Source organism: Ictalurus punctatus, chromosome 13 (assembly GCF_001660625.3).
Source record: "Ictalurus punctatus breed USDA103 chromosome 13, Coco_2.0, whole genome shotgun sequence".
In the NCBI taxonomy this organism is placed as follows: domain Eukaryota; kingdom Metazoa; phylum Chordata; class Actinopteri; order Siluriformes; family Ictaluridae; genus Ictalurus; species Ictalurus punctatus.
The window spans coordinates 5,310,039-5,329,316 of record NC_030428.2 but is presented as its reverse complement, the minus strand read 5'-3'; positions in this window follow the sequence as shown (position 1 = coordinate 5,329,316).

The window sequence follows — 19,278 nt, the reverse complement described above, 5'->3', positions numbered from 1 at the left end:
GATGATTGCCATTGATCAGCATGCTGGAAGGTCATCTAGATGTTGTGGTTTTGTGGATACGCCATTAAGTGCAGTTACCATGTTGCTTTCTTTCTAATAATGGGCTAAAAAAGTGACAGCATGACATAGTGATTGGGGACAAATCCTACTCTTGCCAAGACAACTTCTCAGCAGGCAAACACTGGCTTTGTCTAGGCAACAGAGATCTTACTGTCCGAATAGCCTTGCTCTCCAAACAAACTGGAGAAACATCCCAGAAGCACACACAGAGCTGAGCTCAAGAACCTCGAGTTACATATTTTATGAAATGGAGGACTAAATCAATAATGCGCATGTAAAAGGCACATCATCATTTGATCATTCCTATGTGGCAAGCAAATGGTTTCCAAAAGCTCTTGGCTTTGAGTATCTTGACTGATGTAGTCATAGCAGATCAGGAGTGTTGTGTTCTGTTTTAGTCATGCAACAGTTTGTTACTGCTTTCAAAGACTACTAAAAAATCCACTGCATGAACCTCACTGTGAGGCCATAGTCTGAAGGCCTCATCTGTCACAAAAGCTATTTATCATGCTATGTTTTTTTTTATTCTCTAGCAATCTATTAAAAGAAATGTCATGACATGCATAAGATGATAGACAACTCACAGACCCAGCACCACTGACTTTTTGTGCATACAGAAAAGAAAAGAACATTAAAGGAGAAGAGGTTGTGACTAGTGTTATACTTTGTAAGCAGACTGAAAACAGCAAGCACAAAGATCAAAATAAACATGAACAAGGAAGACGACTCTATAGAAAATGGGTTTGGATTAGGTGTAAAACAGTCAAGGTAGTGAGCTGAAACTGGGGCCAGAACTTTCTGGAAGGCATCCTCATGAGCATTTCACAGTTGGCTCTGATTACTGTCTCTCAACCTGGTGGTCTTAGCTTCGAATGCTCTAGCTTAAAGGAAAGACGAAGGCACGTAAGTGAATCTCCGTCTAGAGATTCCAGTGAAATATGTAAGACCCCACAACTATGTAATTGTACACCAAAAGCAATATGGCCTGTATACATCTGGGCATGGAGCATTCATTTCTGTACTTTCTTTCACTGGTTGAATAAATACTTTATAATGTGCTAATATCTGTAAATATAAACATACATTACAATAACAAATGATCACATAAAGCATAAAACTTCTTAGCTCTGTGGCATTTTTACTTTCACAAAGTTTGGAATTTAACAGATGTCCATGTGCACTGCTGCAGTAGACTACAGATTGAAATGGGACCTATTTACTGCTTAGATTAAATAGATTATGAATGTTGTATTTTGTAGTGTTTCTAGCTAAAAACCAGGTCCATACCACACTAAACTATGCATATTTATATTTTAAATAGCCGTTCTGCTTGCTGCCAGTGTCTGGTGTAAAAGCCGCTTTCATTAATGTGACAGCATGTTGGATGAGGCACCACTGCAGTCTGGTGAAAATTAACTTAAGAGAGGCTCCAAAGAGGGGCGTAGCCAGACCTTAATCAATGGGGTGGCCAGGTTAGACCCATTGACTTCAGTGACAGTCTAGATTGGGCAAAATTACATACTGTGGCTACACCTATTTGTGTATCGCCTAAGTGGGATCCTCATCAGACTTAAAAGGCACATGCCTAAGCAAAATGTTTTTGTCATCTTGCATTGTAGTCGTAGCTAACATGACATTAGGCTACATTTTATGATGTACACTAGCATTTGCAAATTTAATATCATTACCTAACTGTAGCAAAAAGGAACTCAAGAAATCCCATATTATAACCTCCATAATAATTAATAATATAAATCAGTTTGTTTTTTGTGGTTAGTGGGGCCAGGGAATAGTTAGCATCTGTGTTATCTAGCTAAAGTTTGTTGTGCCTGCATGACATTACATTCGTTGACAATCCTTGCTGCCAGACAAAGATGAACTTTCTCAGAGATTGTGAGTTTTCTGTTATTTCACTGTGTAGCTTATCACATCTAAATTTACCAGATCCCTCACTTTCACATCATATGACACTGGTAATTGCACTGATAATAATAATAATAATAATAATCATCATCATCATCATCATCATGTCTTACTGGAGTGGCCAGAGGGGCGATGCTTCATGTACAGGCCACCCCTGACCACTTGCAATACAAAAACCCTATGACACAACATCTACAGTGCCTCCAAAAAGTATTCTCTCTCTCTCTTTCTCTCTCTCTCTCTCTTACACACACACACACACACACACACACACACACACACACACACACACACACACACACACACACACACCTCCATGATTATTTCTTTTCAAATTGATGTATATTAGATTTTTTCTTCTTATTTTAAAGTGACTCTGTACAGAAATAAAATTAAATAATGTATTTAGCGATCTAAATCAGTACTAGTGTTTAATTTTCAAGAGCACACATTAAATATTGTTAAACAGGGTACATCTGTTTACACAATCCAGTCACTACCAAGATCAGGCCAAACTGAGTGCTCAGGCAAGAATGTCAATTGTCAGACATGTGTCCAAGGGTCTAGCTACAACGCTGAAGAAGTTACAGAGCTCACTGGCTGAAGCAGGAGACTTCAACAATACCAGGAGCCCTTTACAGATCAAACCGCTACGGGAGAATGGCCAGTAAGAAGCTACTTCTGAGAAGTCTATGTTAGAAAATCTGAAAGCTTTGGTAAAATTATTTTGTGGTCTGATGAGACTAAAGTTGAGCTATATGGAATAAAGGCAAAGCATAATGTTTCTCACAAACAATATACAGCACAACAGGAAGGTAATACGATTCCTGTGATCAAGCACAGTGGTGATAGCATTATGCTCTAGTGTTGTTTTTCAGCAGGAGGAACTGGAAAGCTTGTTGCCATCACAGACAAAATGGATAAAGCTAAATATAAGCAATTTGTTCAGGTGAACCTGTTCCAGTCAGCCTGCATCTGAAATTAGGGTGAAAATATATTTTCCAGCAGGACAATGAGCCAAAGCACAGGAGAAAAGCTACAAAGGGGACTCACTTGAAAAAGAAAAAGTTTGTGTTTTGGAATGACCGATTCAAAGCCAAGACTTAAATCCAATTGAAAATCTGTGGAATGACCAGAAAATTGCTGTGCATCAACTTTCTCCATCTAATTTGACAGAGCTGCAGAAAAAAAAATATCGAGGAATGGAAGAAAATGCCAAAATCACCAGAGACAAATCCAATACAGCTCTGTTCTCAACATTCAGTACGTTTACATGGACAACAATAATCCAAAATTAACCCGCTTAAGACGATACTCTTATTAAGAAACTAGCATGTAAACAGCAATTATTTATTACCTTAATCCGAATAAAGTCATACTCGAAGTAAACACAAACTGAATTAAGTACTCCTGTTTTATTTGCATTATCGACGTGTATTACAGACATGTACACACCTTAATCACACTATTAACGTCGTGTGGGAGTTTTCACCGCATTTTGTGCCAGGACACGTACATACACGACAGTGCTCAACCGTTTGACGGCAAACAAGAGAGCGCGGCTGTGTCCCAAACCGCGTACTTACCTGCTATATAGTAGGAAGTGAAATACACGTATCTGAGCCACTCTATAGTAGGTAAGTACACGGTTTGGAACGCAGCCCATGGCTTCAAGCAGTCGTCTATTAGCACGTATAGCTTGACTAATAATTAACTGCACTTGAATCTTTCGTGAAATTAAAAATAAAAACACCCAAAATTGTATACGGTACCATAACGAAGACCAACTGTATGCCGATACGTGAAATTCTGGCAGGAAGGTCGGACATTGTGGCACAGGGACGTAATGACGTGTGTCGTTAATTGATCTATGCTCTATAACATGCAAAACAGGAACAAGAAAGGAAGATTCTAAAAGTGACTCATGTAAACACCTCAATCAGAATATTGTCTTTAAACAGATTTATCCTGGAATAATTTAACCACTTCTATATATAATAAATTCTTCCCTTAGCGCTGGCTATGTACCTAAATCACTTAAATTAGCAGTTATTAAACCCCTGTTTAAAAAACTTGACCTTGACCCCTCTCAACTGTCCAGCTATAGACCTATATCAAATCTCCCCTTCATCTCTAAGATATTAGGAAAGGTTGTACACAGCAACTATGCTCATACCTACATAGGAACAACATTCATGAAATGTATCAGTCAGGATTTAGACCTCATCATAGCACAGACACAGCGTTAGTTAAAGTAGTAAATGACCTACTACTGACCTCTGATCAGGGTTGTGTCTCACTGCTTGTGTTACTCGACCTTAGTGCAGCTTTTGATACTATAGATCACACTATTCTACTTGATAGATTAGAAAATGTTGTTGGCGTTAAGGGAACAGTCCTCTCCTGGCTCAGGTCTTATCTGACCGATCGTTATCAGTTCGTAGATGTAAATGGAGACTTCTCCACGCATACCGAGGTTAAATTTGGTGTTCCACAAGGTTCTATTTTAGGCCCACTGCTCTTTACTTTATATATGCTACCTCTAGGTCAAATTATTCGTAAACATGGAATTAGATTCCACTATTATGCTGATGATACACAGTTGTATGTTTCAGCGAAGCCAGAGGACAGACAGAAGCTTAGTAAAGTTGAGGATTGTGTAAAGGACATTAGACGCTGGATGCTAATTAACTTCCTTTTACTTAATTCTGATAAGACAGAAGTATTTGTATTAGGACCACGTGTAGCTAGAAGTATCCTTTCTGATCACATGGTTACTCTGGATGATTTTTCTGTTTCATCATGTGCAGCAGTCAAAGACCTTGGAGTGATTATTGACTCCAGCCGATCATTTGATGCTCATGTAGATAATATTACTAGGATAGCCTTCTTTCATCTCAGAAATATTTCTAAGATAAGAAATATAATGTCACTACATGATGCAGAAATTTTAGTTCATGCATTCGTCACCTCTAGACTAGATTACTGTAATGCCTTACTGTCTGGATGTTCCAGTAGGAATATAAATAAGCTCCAGTTAGTCCAGAATGCCGCTGCTAGAGTCCTAACTAGAACCAGAGGATACGACCACATCACCCCGATCTTATCCACACTGCATTGGCTTCCCGTGAAATCTCGCATTGATTATAAAATACTATTATTGACTTATAAAGCACTAAACGGTCTCGCGCCACAGTATCTAAGCGACCTTTTGGTTTTATATGATCCGCCACGCCTACTTAGATCAAAAGATGCAGGCTATCTGACGGTACCTCGAATAGTGAAGGCTACAGCAGGGGGAAGAGCTTTCTCTTATAGAGCCCCACAGTTATGGAACAGTCTTCCTATTAGTGTTCGTGACTCAGACACAGTCTCAGTGTTTAAGTCTAAGCTTAAAACGTATTTGTTTACTCAAGCCTACCCTGACTAGACTTTCTGTTACGCTAAGCACAGTCCTAATAATCTTTCCTCTCCCTCTCTCCTTCTGTCGAGCCACACACGATTTTATGGAGATACTAGAGATCCTGATCCTTTCTGCTCTCCAGACATCTCCTGATCCATTTCGGATGTCCTAGCTCTGGATGGAGCTCTCATCTACTCCAATTCCAGATTGCAGGGACTACGACTGCTTCTAAGGCCAAACAGACTTTATATAAATCCATAATGAACTTTTTCACACTATCTGTTGTTACCCAGATGAGGACGGGTTCCCTTCTGAGTCGGGTTCCTCTCAAAGTTTCTTCCTCTTAACATCTTAGGGAGTTTTTCCCTCAACACCGTCGCCACCAACTTGCTCAATTCGCACATTTAAAATCTGTATACCGTGTTTATATATTTCTGTAAAGCTGCTTTGAGACAATGTTCATTGTAAAAAGCGCTATAAAAAATAAAATTTAATTGAATGGAATTTTCTTACTCAGAATAAGGTCAATAATTAGATTACTCCTGTCCATGTAAATGTAGTCATAGAGGGGATGAATATTTATCATGCAAGCTTGATCATTTTATTTTATATCTGTATAGTCATGTCAAAGGTTTTCCAAAATTTCTGCAGCTTGCAACACATTTTTTTCTGCAAGCACAGAATGCTGATAATCAGTTTTTGACGCTCTAGTCACAAGCTTGTTAGACACATTTATACTAGCTTGTAATATTGTGTAGTTATGTGCCTCGTGGCAGGGTAGGTTGTTGTTCTGACCCTGCAAACCTATTTGCCTGGCTAATAAAATATTCATAGGAGAAAAGGAATGCCACTTTACGGCTTCCCTTCTGTCTGTGGTCAGCTTCCTGTGGAGACCCCATACAGCGCTCTATTCTCAAAGCAAACAAAAGACCCACTGTTCAAATCTGTTTGACAAACAGACGGGTGTGTTGGCCAAAAGTTAATCAGTCCCATTTAGTCAGAGTTACTTGATCTGATTGCTGAATGGAATATGACAGTCGTGTTATCAGTATTGATATCGAGTATTGTAATAGTTGGTCTGAAAATAACATAAAAATTGTCTAACACAATAAAATTTCTTAGTTCTTCAAATACTTTTGTGGGTCATTCCCTGTATAGAGTGTCTTTTTGGGCCCTGATATATTTCTTCAGGGAGCGAAAAGGCAGTTTATAGAAAGAATGACTCGAAAAATTGAAGAGCTAAGAAACTGGATAGTGTTGTACATAGTTTAAAAATTATATGTCTGTATTTCTGTTGTTTATACAACCCAAATAGCTGAGCCAAATGAAAAACTACTTCATAAATTGGAATTGAATCAGTTTAGTTTTGTTGTTTTTTTTTGTTTTTTTTTTTTATAGAGGAATCTAGATGATTAATAAGTACTGGAACACTTGCATTGAACAAAATGGAGACTTTTTTTTAATGATACACTTTTGTATCACCTATTTGCAATTAACAATGCAATTTTTATTTTTTTAATTAAGGTTTTCATTTGACTCACCTTTGTGTATAAAATCAAACATGTCATCATATATGTTTATTTTTTGTCAACGTCTACATATCCACAGGTGGTACCTCCCACTTTCTCAATTGAAACTCTATCATAACAATATAAAACATTTTATAAATAAATAGATAGATAGATAATTAAATATGCACTTTCTCTTACTTAAGACCTCTTTGATAATGATTGTTTAATTTCATGCAGCTGGATTTCATGCAATGGTGCCGCCCTAAAGACATCTGGCCACCCCACAGGCCCCCTGACAGCTTAACATTTTTCCATTGTAACTGATTTTACATTAGTTATCAAAGTCAAGATAAATTTACCCAGTGACCAAAAATCACTTCAAACTGCAATGAATGTGCATTTCCCTTTTATCCTTCATTCCCTCCTGCACCTCTGCTACCTGCAGAACTGACACAGCACATAGCAACAGCACACATCTGTACAGCTGATTGAAGTGTCTATTCACTGTTATTACAATCCAGCTAGCTACCTTGCTTGCTGAAGTTCAGCAATGGTTTGTTGTTTAAAATTTAATGCGACCACAATGTTTCAAATTCAAACCAGATAGTAGCCAAGGTATTACGTACAGTGTCTCAGCATTCCACACAGTTGATCATGAAATTTTGTGTAAATTACATACAGGCCAATAAAACAAATACATCTGCAAAGTGTCTCAGTACATTTGATTTTGGCCTCACAAAAAATAAAACAGGAATCCTTGTGCTTTTTCTTTGTGTAATAAGATAAGTACTGAGTAATGCAGGTCCATTAGCAGTAAAAAAAAAAAAAAAAAAAAAAACGCAGCATGGGAGAAGTTTTAAGATGGAATGTTGAAGTAGGATAAAGATGCCTCCATGAGACCACAGTGAGTTTCCCGTGTTTAACTAATGAAGGTGTCTGGATTAACGTGGCAGTGCTCTTTGTTCATAATCTTGACAGTCATTCGGTTCGTCTGTTATAGGATATGTCCACATGGATCAAAAATGGCTTCATGAAAAATATAAACATTCATGTTGATATGTATTCATAATACATATTCTGACATTATATGTTAACATTTAATTCAATATCTTCAATATTCAAGATTCTGCACTATTTCTATATCACTATGTTCGTTTAAGCAAATCTGTGATATTGACCATATTAACTCCTTTGTAGAAAAGTTCTGATTTTTCTTGAGATTTGTGCGTTCCATTGAAGCACATGTTCAGACATCACACCGCTGGATTTAATTTAATACAGATCATCAGGTTTTCTGGGGTTTATTTTTACAAGCTTGTGCAGTCCATGCCAGCTCGAATACACTGTGTCATTGAATCAACACAGGGACATACCAAATACTAAGACATTCTAAAATGAATGTGAATATCTCTAAGATTTTACTTTTCGATGAAGTTGTTATGCAGATAATATAATTTCTAATGAATGGCAGACAAAAAAAGTGTGCAGTGTTAAAGTCCTACCCATGAAGACTCAATCATAGATCTGCTAATGAATTCATTAAATGTGGAGTAGTAGCGACTGTAGGAGACTTGGATCTTCCCTCGTTCTGCTCTCATTAGAGCTTCATCAGTTCTCTGTAGTATATATTGTGTGTTTCAGTGCAATGTCAGCTTGTCCAGTGTGTTAACAATGTTTTTGTCTGTTTATGTAGCACTTGTACTTCCACCAGATGGAGCAAATCATAAAGGAGAGGAAACTACATCTAGGATCCGCTTCATGCTGCAGGATGTTGTGAACCTACTGTAAGACAAGTAAATGATTCCACATTTTCTTCACTCACTTTGTCACCCCTGTGTACAGGTTTTAGTTTGGGTTTTTATAGGACCAGTGGGGGGGGGAATAACTGTGGGCAAGTTTCAGTATTTCATTATGTAAATTTCTTTAAGTCTGGGCTACACTGCACAAGGAAATTTGTCACACTCAATTTGAAATGTGAAAACTCACACATAATATTATTAAGCTTGAACCTGGAAATTAACATCTGTTTTTGAACTGTGGGAAGGCCAAATTGGGAATAAAATCATATTTCATCGTAATTATGAACAATTAAAAAGTGTGGCATGTCATTCATTATCAACTGATGCTCAGAGCTCCGATATAAGTATTTTGTCAAATATATAACATGGGATTGGCGTGTTCCAGCCCCTGTGCTGTGTCTATGCATTGATGTGAGCCATTAATCCTTCACAACAGAATAACTGGGTTCCCGGGGGGTGATCAGGGCCCCACAACCATCAAACATTAAAGAAGCCATTAAGAACAAGAACTGCCCACATCCCGCCTCAGCAAGAGCACCAAGATGCAAAAGAAAACAGGTATATTTACTGTATGTCTTTACTTTGTTTAGGATAGAAATGACTCATGATTCAAATTGTAGTGTACAGTTGTATGGTTGACCTACACCCTTGACCAAATCAAAGTGACAAGAATAAACACAGCCTCTGCAGCAAACTATTTCGCAGACATTCTTCTGCAAATGTTAACACAGAGCTACATTATATATGACGAAACTAGAATATATATATATATATATATATATATATATATATATATATATATATATATATATATATATATATATATATATATATATAGTAATTGTGGCATGTGCAAAAGTTTGGACACCCTACTGAGACAGTACTTAGTAACACACCCTTTTGTAGACAAACAGCAGTCTTTTTTTATTATTCTTGTTTAATGAATTTTCACCCACTTCGCATACTGCTTCTAGTTCTGAGATATTTAATTCAACATTCAATTCAAATTTATTAATATACCAAATGGACATTGCCCCAAAGCAGCTTTATAGAAATCCTGATATAAAATTTAAATTTAAGCGTGTGCCTAATGAGCAAGCCAGAGGCGAAGGTGGCAAGGAAGAACTCCCTGAGACAACATGAGGAAGAAACCTTGAGAGGAACCAGACTCATCTGGGTGACACCAGATGGTGTGAGTATAAATAATTTCTATTATTTATTATTCTATTATTCTATTATCATATTTTTGGACCATCTTGCATGCACAGAATATTTAAGATCTACCTACATATTTTGAAGGATGTTCAATTCAGGGGACTGTGAAGGCCACTCTCAAAGCTTCAGCTTACATTTCTTGATGTAGTTCATAGTGGAGTTTGAGGTATGTTTTGAATCCTTGTCCTGTTGTAGAAGCCATTCTCTTTTCATCTTCAGGTTCTTGACTGAACGTGTCACACTTGCTTCCAGAATTTGCTGATATTTACTGGAAACCATTCTTCCATCTACCTATGCAATGTTACCTGTGCCACTAGCTGCCACACAAGCCCAGGCAGAATTCAACTTCAGCCTACAAACTTATTCTGAGTACACTGGCTGGCAATTTTTTTAATACTTGTGCACACATATATTTAATTTAAACAGTAACACAAGGATGTTAGTAAAAGCTAACAATAGACTAAGTATACTTCTCTGTGTTATGTGGTCTTTCCTGATTTCAGTCACTGTTTTAGACTTGATACCAGGATAGCCCGTGTTAGAATAAGCTCATTAATATAAATCTGAGATTTGCCTTGCAGCCAAGTTGCTGTCAGATGTGTACTGTTATGTAAGGAATGACACATGACAGACTATCCTGTTATATGAAAATAATCCATTCCGAGGTGGTGTGATTACTACTATTACCACCCCAATGTTGATTTTTTTTTGTATGACAGCAAGATTCTTTCCATCTGTTCTTCCAATGATTCTGCCAAATTTAGGTTTTTTTTTAGTGAACATCACATATAAACTTTTTAATTGTTTATAGTTACTTTTAATAATATGGAACATCCATGAGACAAGTCATTTACATTATAGTGACTGTAAACAGTCATTCCTTCACCCGTGTCATGTATCAGAGAAGGAACTCTGAACTACAGTTCCCAGCAGCCACTGAACTTCACTACATCACAGTCACATGACCACCTGCACATGAATCATGTTCTTGTTAATGAGCACTCGTGTATATAGCCACAGTTTGAAGTGCACTCCTTGTCTTTCTTTGCCGTTGTTCATGATGCTCTGCCTTATGGTTTGCCTTATGCATAGTGTTTTTCCACAAGGGCTTAGTGTCTTTTGTGTTTTTGTTTTGGTCTTTATGAAACTTATTATATGCACTTGCATCTGTCTCTGTCAATCAAGTTACAATCTTTGTGCCCTTTGTCAGAATTGAGTTTCAAAAACTTCCTTCAAATATGCTGTCACTTTGGATTGGAATCTTCTCCGGATGGAGGTGAAGCTACAAAACTTCGTGTCTTAGTCACTTTAAAACTTTACTATGTAACCTATAGAGTAAATTAATGGTGTGTATAAATGTTTTTAACTGGTTGTTTGTTCTATGTTAGATTTAGTATTGTATGTTGCAACTTGTAGTTGTATATATGCAAACTTGGCTGCATGTCTTGGCCAGGGCACTCCTGTAAAATATTTTTAATCTTGGTGTGTTTTTTTTGTTATTTTCTTTCCTGATTAAATAACGGTAACTTAATTAAGCAATACAACTCATTAATTCATTCATACGTTCTGGTGGAGCCTATCCCAGGAGCATTGGGTATGGGAACACATTCGGGAAGAGACACCAGTCACATTTGCCCCTAGTGGCAATTTGAAGTATTGGAGAAAACATAGGTACAATAACCTGAGATCAAATAGAAATGGGGCCCTGGAGTTGTGATGCAACAACACTATCCTCTCTACCACTATGCCATAATATGTAAGATAAAGCTATTTAAAATGACTTAGCAAGATTATCCATTATTCTACCACAATGATTAAGGCTACAATTGCTAATCCTGTGTCCATATGTCCATCATGTCATGTTGTACCAATAGACTGTATGTACAGATGGGTGACAAAGGAAAGGGGGGAAACGTGTCTTAGTAAGCTGTTGGCTTACTTGGAACTGTATGGGAAGGTTCAACACAGTGGTGTACAGGGTGGACATGTCCCTCTAAAACTTTCCATAGATGTTCAACTGGGTTGAGATGTGGTGACTTTGAAGGCTATAACATTTTGATTTACATAATTTTCATCCTTATCAAATCATTGAGTGAGTGCTTGTGTCCTGTGGATGGAAGAGACCACTACCATAAACAGAAATGTTTCACCTTTAGATGAATCAGAATAATTGTTTATTGATGAGCAGTGATTCTTCTCTCTAAGGGGATAAGTGATCCCAAATCATGCCAGCAACACCGTTTTTTTCTCTTTATCACTTGTTAGACCTGTGCGTCCTAGTAGAGTGGAATATGCACATAGCATGTAAATGTTCTTCTCACATGAGTAATTTATTCTAAAGTATAGAGTACAGATCTACAGTGCTGCTTGAAAGTTTGTGAACCCTTTAGAATTGTCTATATTTCTGCATAAATATGACTTAAAACATGATCAGATTTTCAGAAGTCCTAAAAGTAGATAAAGAGAACCCAATTAAATAAATGAGACAAAAATATTATACTTGGTCATTTATTTATTGAGTAAAATTATTCACTATTACATATCTGTGAGTGGCAAAAGTATGTGAACCTTTGTTTCCAGTATCTGGTGTGACCCGCTTGTGCAGCAATAACTGTAACTAAACATTTCCAGTAACTGTTGATCAGTCCTGCACATCGGCTCGGAGGAGTTTTAGCCCGTTCCTCAGTACAGAACAGCTTCAACTATGGGATGTTGCTGGGTTTCCTCACATGAACTGCCTGCTTCAGGTCCTTCCACAACATTTCTATTGGATTAAGGTCAGGACTTTGACTTGGCCATTCCAAAACATTAACTTTATTCTTTTTTAACTACACAGCAAAATCCCCAGTGTTGATTTAACACCCACAGTGTTGAATTCACACCCTACAGTGTTCATATAAGTCCAGTGGACTCAAATAAACACCCTGGGTGTTAATTCAACACTAGGGATTTTACTGTGTATTCTTGTGTGCTTAGGGTCATTGTCTTGCTTAATAACAAAAAAAAGTAGATTTCATCCATCCACAAAACATTCTTCTAATAGCCTTTTGGCTTGTCCACATGCAGATGGTCTGCAACCTTCTTTTTGGAGAGCAGTGTCTTTCCCCTTGTAATCCTGCCATGCACACCATTGTTGTTCAGTGTTCTCCTCATAGTGGACTCATGAACATTAACATTATCCAACGAGAGAGATTCCTTTAGTTGGTTAGAGGTTATACTGGGTTCTTTTGTGACCTTGTGGACTATTATACATCTGTCTATTGGAGTGATCATTGTTAGTCAACTACTCCTGGGGAGGGTAGAAAAATGGTCTTGAATTTCCTCCATTTGTACACACTATCTCTGACTGTGGATTAGTGGAGTCCAAACACTTTAGAAATGGTTTTGTAACCTTTTCCAGCCTTACAGATATATACACTGTATATCTAGCTTTATATTAAACTAGATATTTTTATTCTTCTTTTTTCCTGCACTATTGCTTCTGCTAGATTTTTTAAGAAAAACAAGACATAGCTGAGACTTAGTCAGAGGGTGAGGGCATGGTTTAGTAAGTCCTGTTCACATAGGTTATGAAGGTAGTGTGCGGGTTATATGAAAGTGCTACTGCATTTCCGGAGTGGTGTGCGAGTGCCTGAGAAGTAAGAGCTGCTAGCTGATGACTGGATTGCAGGCTGATTTTTGATGTTTAGCAGGGTGAAATCGGCTTCATTTGTTTTGTTTTTTTTAGAGGACTGAGGAGCCTCACAGTGTACCTTTTAATTAGAGCGCATTTCTGGGTGTTTTCCATCCACCATGAGGATCCCCGTGTGATGCCAGTTACCATTTAAGGTAGGTTACTTTCTTATAAAAAGGTGTTTTTATACACCCACAGACGTTGTGGTGGGCTGCCGTATCAGGCTGATGGATTGGTCTGCCAGATTGGCTACATCGACTCATTTTTGTACCATTTCATGTCCTACTGAACCGTGTTGGTTTGTTTCACCAGCAGCAGCTTATAATTGGAGCGTCCAACATGTTTCATACCTGTTTCCAACTGTAACGAACTTATGAGCTCTGTGGCTCTTAGATTAAGGGCTATTCCCCGGTAGCAGGCCCCCAGGGTGGCGTAGTTGACATTGAGTTGTGGTGTTCCTTATGTTTTTGTTACTTTAATTTGTGCTATTTTTCTGGTCCTTCTTATTTCTACCCTCTTGTTGCCACATATACTGTCAGACACAAAGCAAATCTTTCATGCTGAATGTTAAATGACCACCATTGTTTTATTTATTTTATTGTGGTCTGAATGCTGTAGGAAATTATATTCCTGATTGCCAAAATTCATTTAATCATTTGACCTTGTACAGTGCCAGAATACAGTCAACATGGTTAACATTTTCTGGATACAATGAAGCATTTGTTCAGGTCACTTATAAAAGCCTTACAAAAGAAACAAGTATGTGGGTTCTATGATTAAAGCTATATAATTTGCTACAGATAAGTTCATAAATGTTTATTTTCATTATTGAGAATTTTTTATGTCTGAATTATGGACACTAGCCTAAGACACATCATAAATACTGATGCCATTATTTGCTGCCAGTAATTGTTTTAGTTTCTGTAACAATCATGTTTTGCCAAATGTATATTATTGAGGCAGGTTTTATAAACTCCAATATTCAAAATAGTGAGTTCTGTAACATCTTTTCCTTAATTTATCAACCGGGTATGTCACGTAAAGGAGGCGCGGACAGAAGCAAGTGCCGGTTATGTAGTTTAATCCAAAACCAAGTCCAAAGGGTGATTCAAAAATCTACAACATTAAACAGGCAAGGGCCATACGATCGGGCAAAAAGGTCGAAACAGGCAAGGCAAAGAATCGAGCTCAATGGAGTAAACAGAACCAGAATATCAGCACTTTGAAATGTTTGGTAACGACAGTGCCAATAATAACTGCGCATATACTTCTCAAAACATCGTGTTCAAACAGTCTCTTTTATGTGTGGTGTGTTGGCGAGTGTAAATGGGAACAGGTGTCTCTGAGTAGAACTCTGGAGAAGGTGAACTTGGGTGGGGGTGGGGGGTGTAGTCCTCTTCAGCCATGTTTGTAGTTGGTGGTGCATTCTGGGAAATGGACTTGCTGGTTTGCTGTGATATGACGAGGTAATTCCACTAAAACCCAATTCAGATCTCACTGAAATCACCTTAAATGAAGGTACATTTATTTTCTCCTCTGCATTTATTGGTAACAAATCCCTCACAGGCATTAGTTTAAAGCACAGATGCTGCAGAAACGGTTTCTATAACATTTTAAATATATCTTAAAGTTTTTCTTAATCAATCAAGTAAGCGGGTTCTGTTAGTTGAACCTGAGTCAAGGTGATGCTCCTCAACCAGCAATATTCATTGCTGTGTTGTTCCTGTTGTTCCGGAGAGCAGACATGTAACAAATATGACTGTGTGTCCACTACCACAGTTTATGGCCACATGCTGCCACATGGCCTCTCTCTTCTCACCATATCTGAGTGTTTCTGTGCCATTGACTTGGTTATGTAGAGCCCACGAGTGATTGCCTAAATGCAATCCACCTGCAACTTCATCACACCACATGCTGTTCATTTCGATAGAGAGCTCTGTCACAGACACTTAAGAACTACTCCATAACACTTTTCATTGTACACCGGTTACGGCACATCAACATGTCAAGTATGTTGGAAGTGGTGCATTCCTTTCTGTGCATTTTTGCATGGTTTTGTAAATATGATGTGCAAATATATGTTCTGACTGCCAGTTTATTATAAACATGCATTATGCACTGTATATGTAAGGAATAAATCATGATAGGACGTGCTGTTATAGGAAAATATACATGATCCAAAGTGGTGACCTGGTATCATGCAGCGGCCACTTTTGGTCCACTAATACGGGGCATGTTATATGTAAAGTTTGCTGAACATTAGAGGACAGATCTCAGGAGGAATAAATGATGGACTGCAGGAAGAGGTTCGCAACCTCTGGCTGCCACGTGAACCAGGCCCTGTGACCGTGGTATTGCCTGATGCCACTGTCTGTAAGAGAGGGGGAACTGGAAACGATGTGTAAGGCATGGAAAGCGAGCTGGCATATGTGCTATGTGCTAGAATCTGAAATCAGTGCTGCCAAAATTGCAGCATGATTTTGCAACCTGTAGTACAAACCCTTTAGACCTTGTTTACACCAACATTCATACAAGGCTGAACTCCACCCCTCCTTCACCCCCCACAACCTCGGCTACTTGGACCACATCTTTACACATCTCTTATTCCAGCATACAGACTACTTCTGACATGTGCCAAACTGATTCTGAAACAGATGAGAACTTGGTCTGACAGAGCCATCTCAGCACTTCAGGACAGGAGGATTTGAGCACACAGACTGGAATATGTTCAGAGTGGCTGCTACATACCACAACACCACAGACTTGGAGAAAGCGCTCTGTGAAGCACTCTGTGAACTGTTTGGGGACATGGACTATTTGTCATCACCGGAGATGTCAAGCATGCAAATCTCAAATCAGTGCTCCCTAAATTCCACCAACATGTGAACTCTGCAATGAGAGGGGCGAACGCGCTTGATATTGTTTACACAAACATACCCAGTCCAGAGCCCCGTCCCCACCTCAGCTTCTCAGACCACATCATGTTATGCTAATCCCAGCATAAAGACCGCTCCTCAGAAGTTCCAAGCCTGTGACTGGCACATGTTCAGGGAGGCTGCAACCGACAACAACTCCTCCAACTTGGAGGAATACACAGCATGAGTGACCAGCTACATCAGCAAGTGCACTGTCTCCAAAACTATCACCACACGCTCCAACCAGAAGCTGTGGATGACTGCGGAAATTTGTGCACTGCTGAGGACCTGAGACTCTGCATTCAGGGTAGGTGACAAGGCACCCCTAAGAACAACGAGATCCATACTGGCCTGGTCCATCAGAGAGGCAAAGCGCGCATACACCCAGGAAATCCACAATCACTTTATAGATAGCAGAAACACATAGCGCATGTGGCAGGGCATTCAAGCCATCAGCAACTACAAGACAACACCACCCGCCTGCGACAGTGATGCTTCCCGTCCAGATGCACTGAACAACTTCTATGCTGGGTTTGAGGTGCAGAATGATGTGCGGCGATGAAGACCATCCCTCCCACTAACGACCAGATGCTGTGTCTAACCACGAATGATGTCAGAAACCCACAGAAAGCTACTGGACCAGACAACATTCCTGGCAGAGTGCTCACAGGATGTGCAGACCAGCTGGCAGATGTTCTCACTTACATATTCAACATCTCCCTGTGCAGCGCCATCGTTCCAACGTGCATCATGACCACCATCATTGTTGCCATGCCGAAGAAGGCTTGAGTGTCCTGGCTCAATGACAACCGTCTCGTTGCACTCATACCCATCATCATGAAGTGCTTTGAAAGGTTTGTCATGAGGCACATCAAGACCCTGCTGCCCCCCTAACTGGACCCCCTGCAATTTGCATATCGTCCCAACTACTCAACAGATGATGCCATTGCCACCACCTTACATCTGGCCCTCACCCACCTGGACAAAAAGGACACCTGCTGTTCATAGACTTCAGTTCAGCATTCAACACGATCATTCCTCAGCACCTGATTGGAACCTGCTGGGCATTATCACCTCCCTCTGCAACTGGATCCTGGACTTTCTGACTGGGAGACCCCCAGGTCTTTGTGCTCTGTCCACTGCTGTTCACTCTGCTGACTCATGACCGTGTAGCAATGCACAGCTTGAATCACGTCATCAAGTTCGCCAATGACACAAAGCAAGAACGACGAGTCAGCATACAGAGAGGCAGTGCAGTGGCTAACGGACTGGTGCATATCTAACAACCTGTCTCTGAACGTGGAAAAAATGAAAGAGATGGTTGTTGAGTTCAGGAAAGAACGGCCCCACACACCCCTCGCACAAACTCTTCACCCTCCTGCCATCTCAAAAAAGGTACTGAAGTATTCGCGCCCTGACAGCTAGTCTTTGTAACAGCTTCTTCCCCCAAGCCATCAGACTCATCAATACTGGACTGACGCATGCACATATATACACACACACACTTACACCTACACACAGATGCACACGCACACATGTATAATTAGACGCACATGCGCACGCACACAAACACACACACACACACACACACACACACATACTTAACTGAACACTATCCCACTCCCCCTGCAATTTTTGTACATTTCTGTACTGGCTACCTGTACTTTTGCTGCTAACTTATATTTAATTTCTTATCACCACTATCCTCTTTACTTGCCTGCTATCGAAATAACTTAAATGTCCATATAAGCTGTATACTATGTCATAGTATGTTATGTTTACATTTACAGCATTTTTTTAATGATATTTTTATTCTTTTTCCACTACCTGTTATATCGGACTCTTCCACACCAGAACTGTGTACTGATCGGCACCACACTGTCACATACTGTGCCCATTGTCCTGTTTTAGTATTTACTGTACTGTCTTTTGGTGTCTGCACGGACACTTTACGTAGAAATGTGTAGATCTTATTTAGTTCTGTCTCATGTAGTAAGTGTGTTGTTTTATGTAGCACCATGGTCCTGGAGGAACGTTGTTTTGTTTCACTGTGTACTGTACCAGCTGTATATGGTTGAAATGACAATAAAAGCCACTTGACTTGAATATGTTGCATCACTGACTGGCTACATCAGCAAGTGCATAGATGATGGAAATTCCTTCAAGACCATCACTACATGTGCAAACCAGAAACTGTGGTTTTGAAGTGGTTTAGTGAAGGTCCTGACTTGAACCAATTGAGATGCTGTGCAGGACCTTAAGCGGGAGTCCATGCTCGAAAACCCTCTAGTGTGGCTGAACTAAAGCAGTTCTGCAAAGAAGAGTGGGCCAAAATTTCACCACAGCGCTGTGAAAGACCGATCTCCAGTTATCTGAAGCATTTAGTTGCAGTTATTGCTGCTAAGGGTCGCACAACCAGATTTTAAGTTTAAGGGGGCAATTAGTTTTTCACATAGGTGATACTGTAGGAGTTGGATAATATTTTTTGCTACAATAGATTTTTTTTTTTTTATAAAAACTGTATTGTGTGTTTACTCAGGTTCCCTTTGTTTTATCTTTTTTTCTTTGAAGATTCGTTGAAGTTCTAAAACTATTTAAATCAATTCAATTCAATTTTATTTGTACAGCGCTTTTTACAGTAGACATTGTCTCAAAGCAGCTTTACAGAAATATCAACATGGTGTACAGATATTAAAGGTGCGAATTTATTCCAACTGTGCAAGCCACTGAGTGGCGACGGTGGCAAGGAAAAACTCCCTAAGATGTTTTAAGAGGAAGA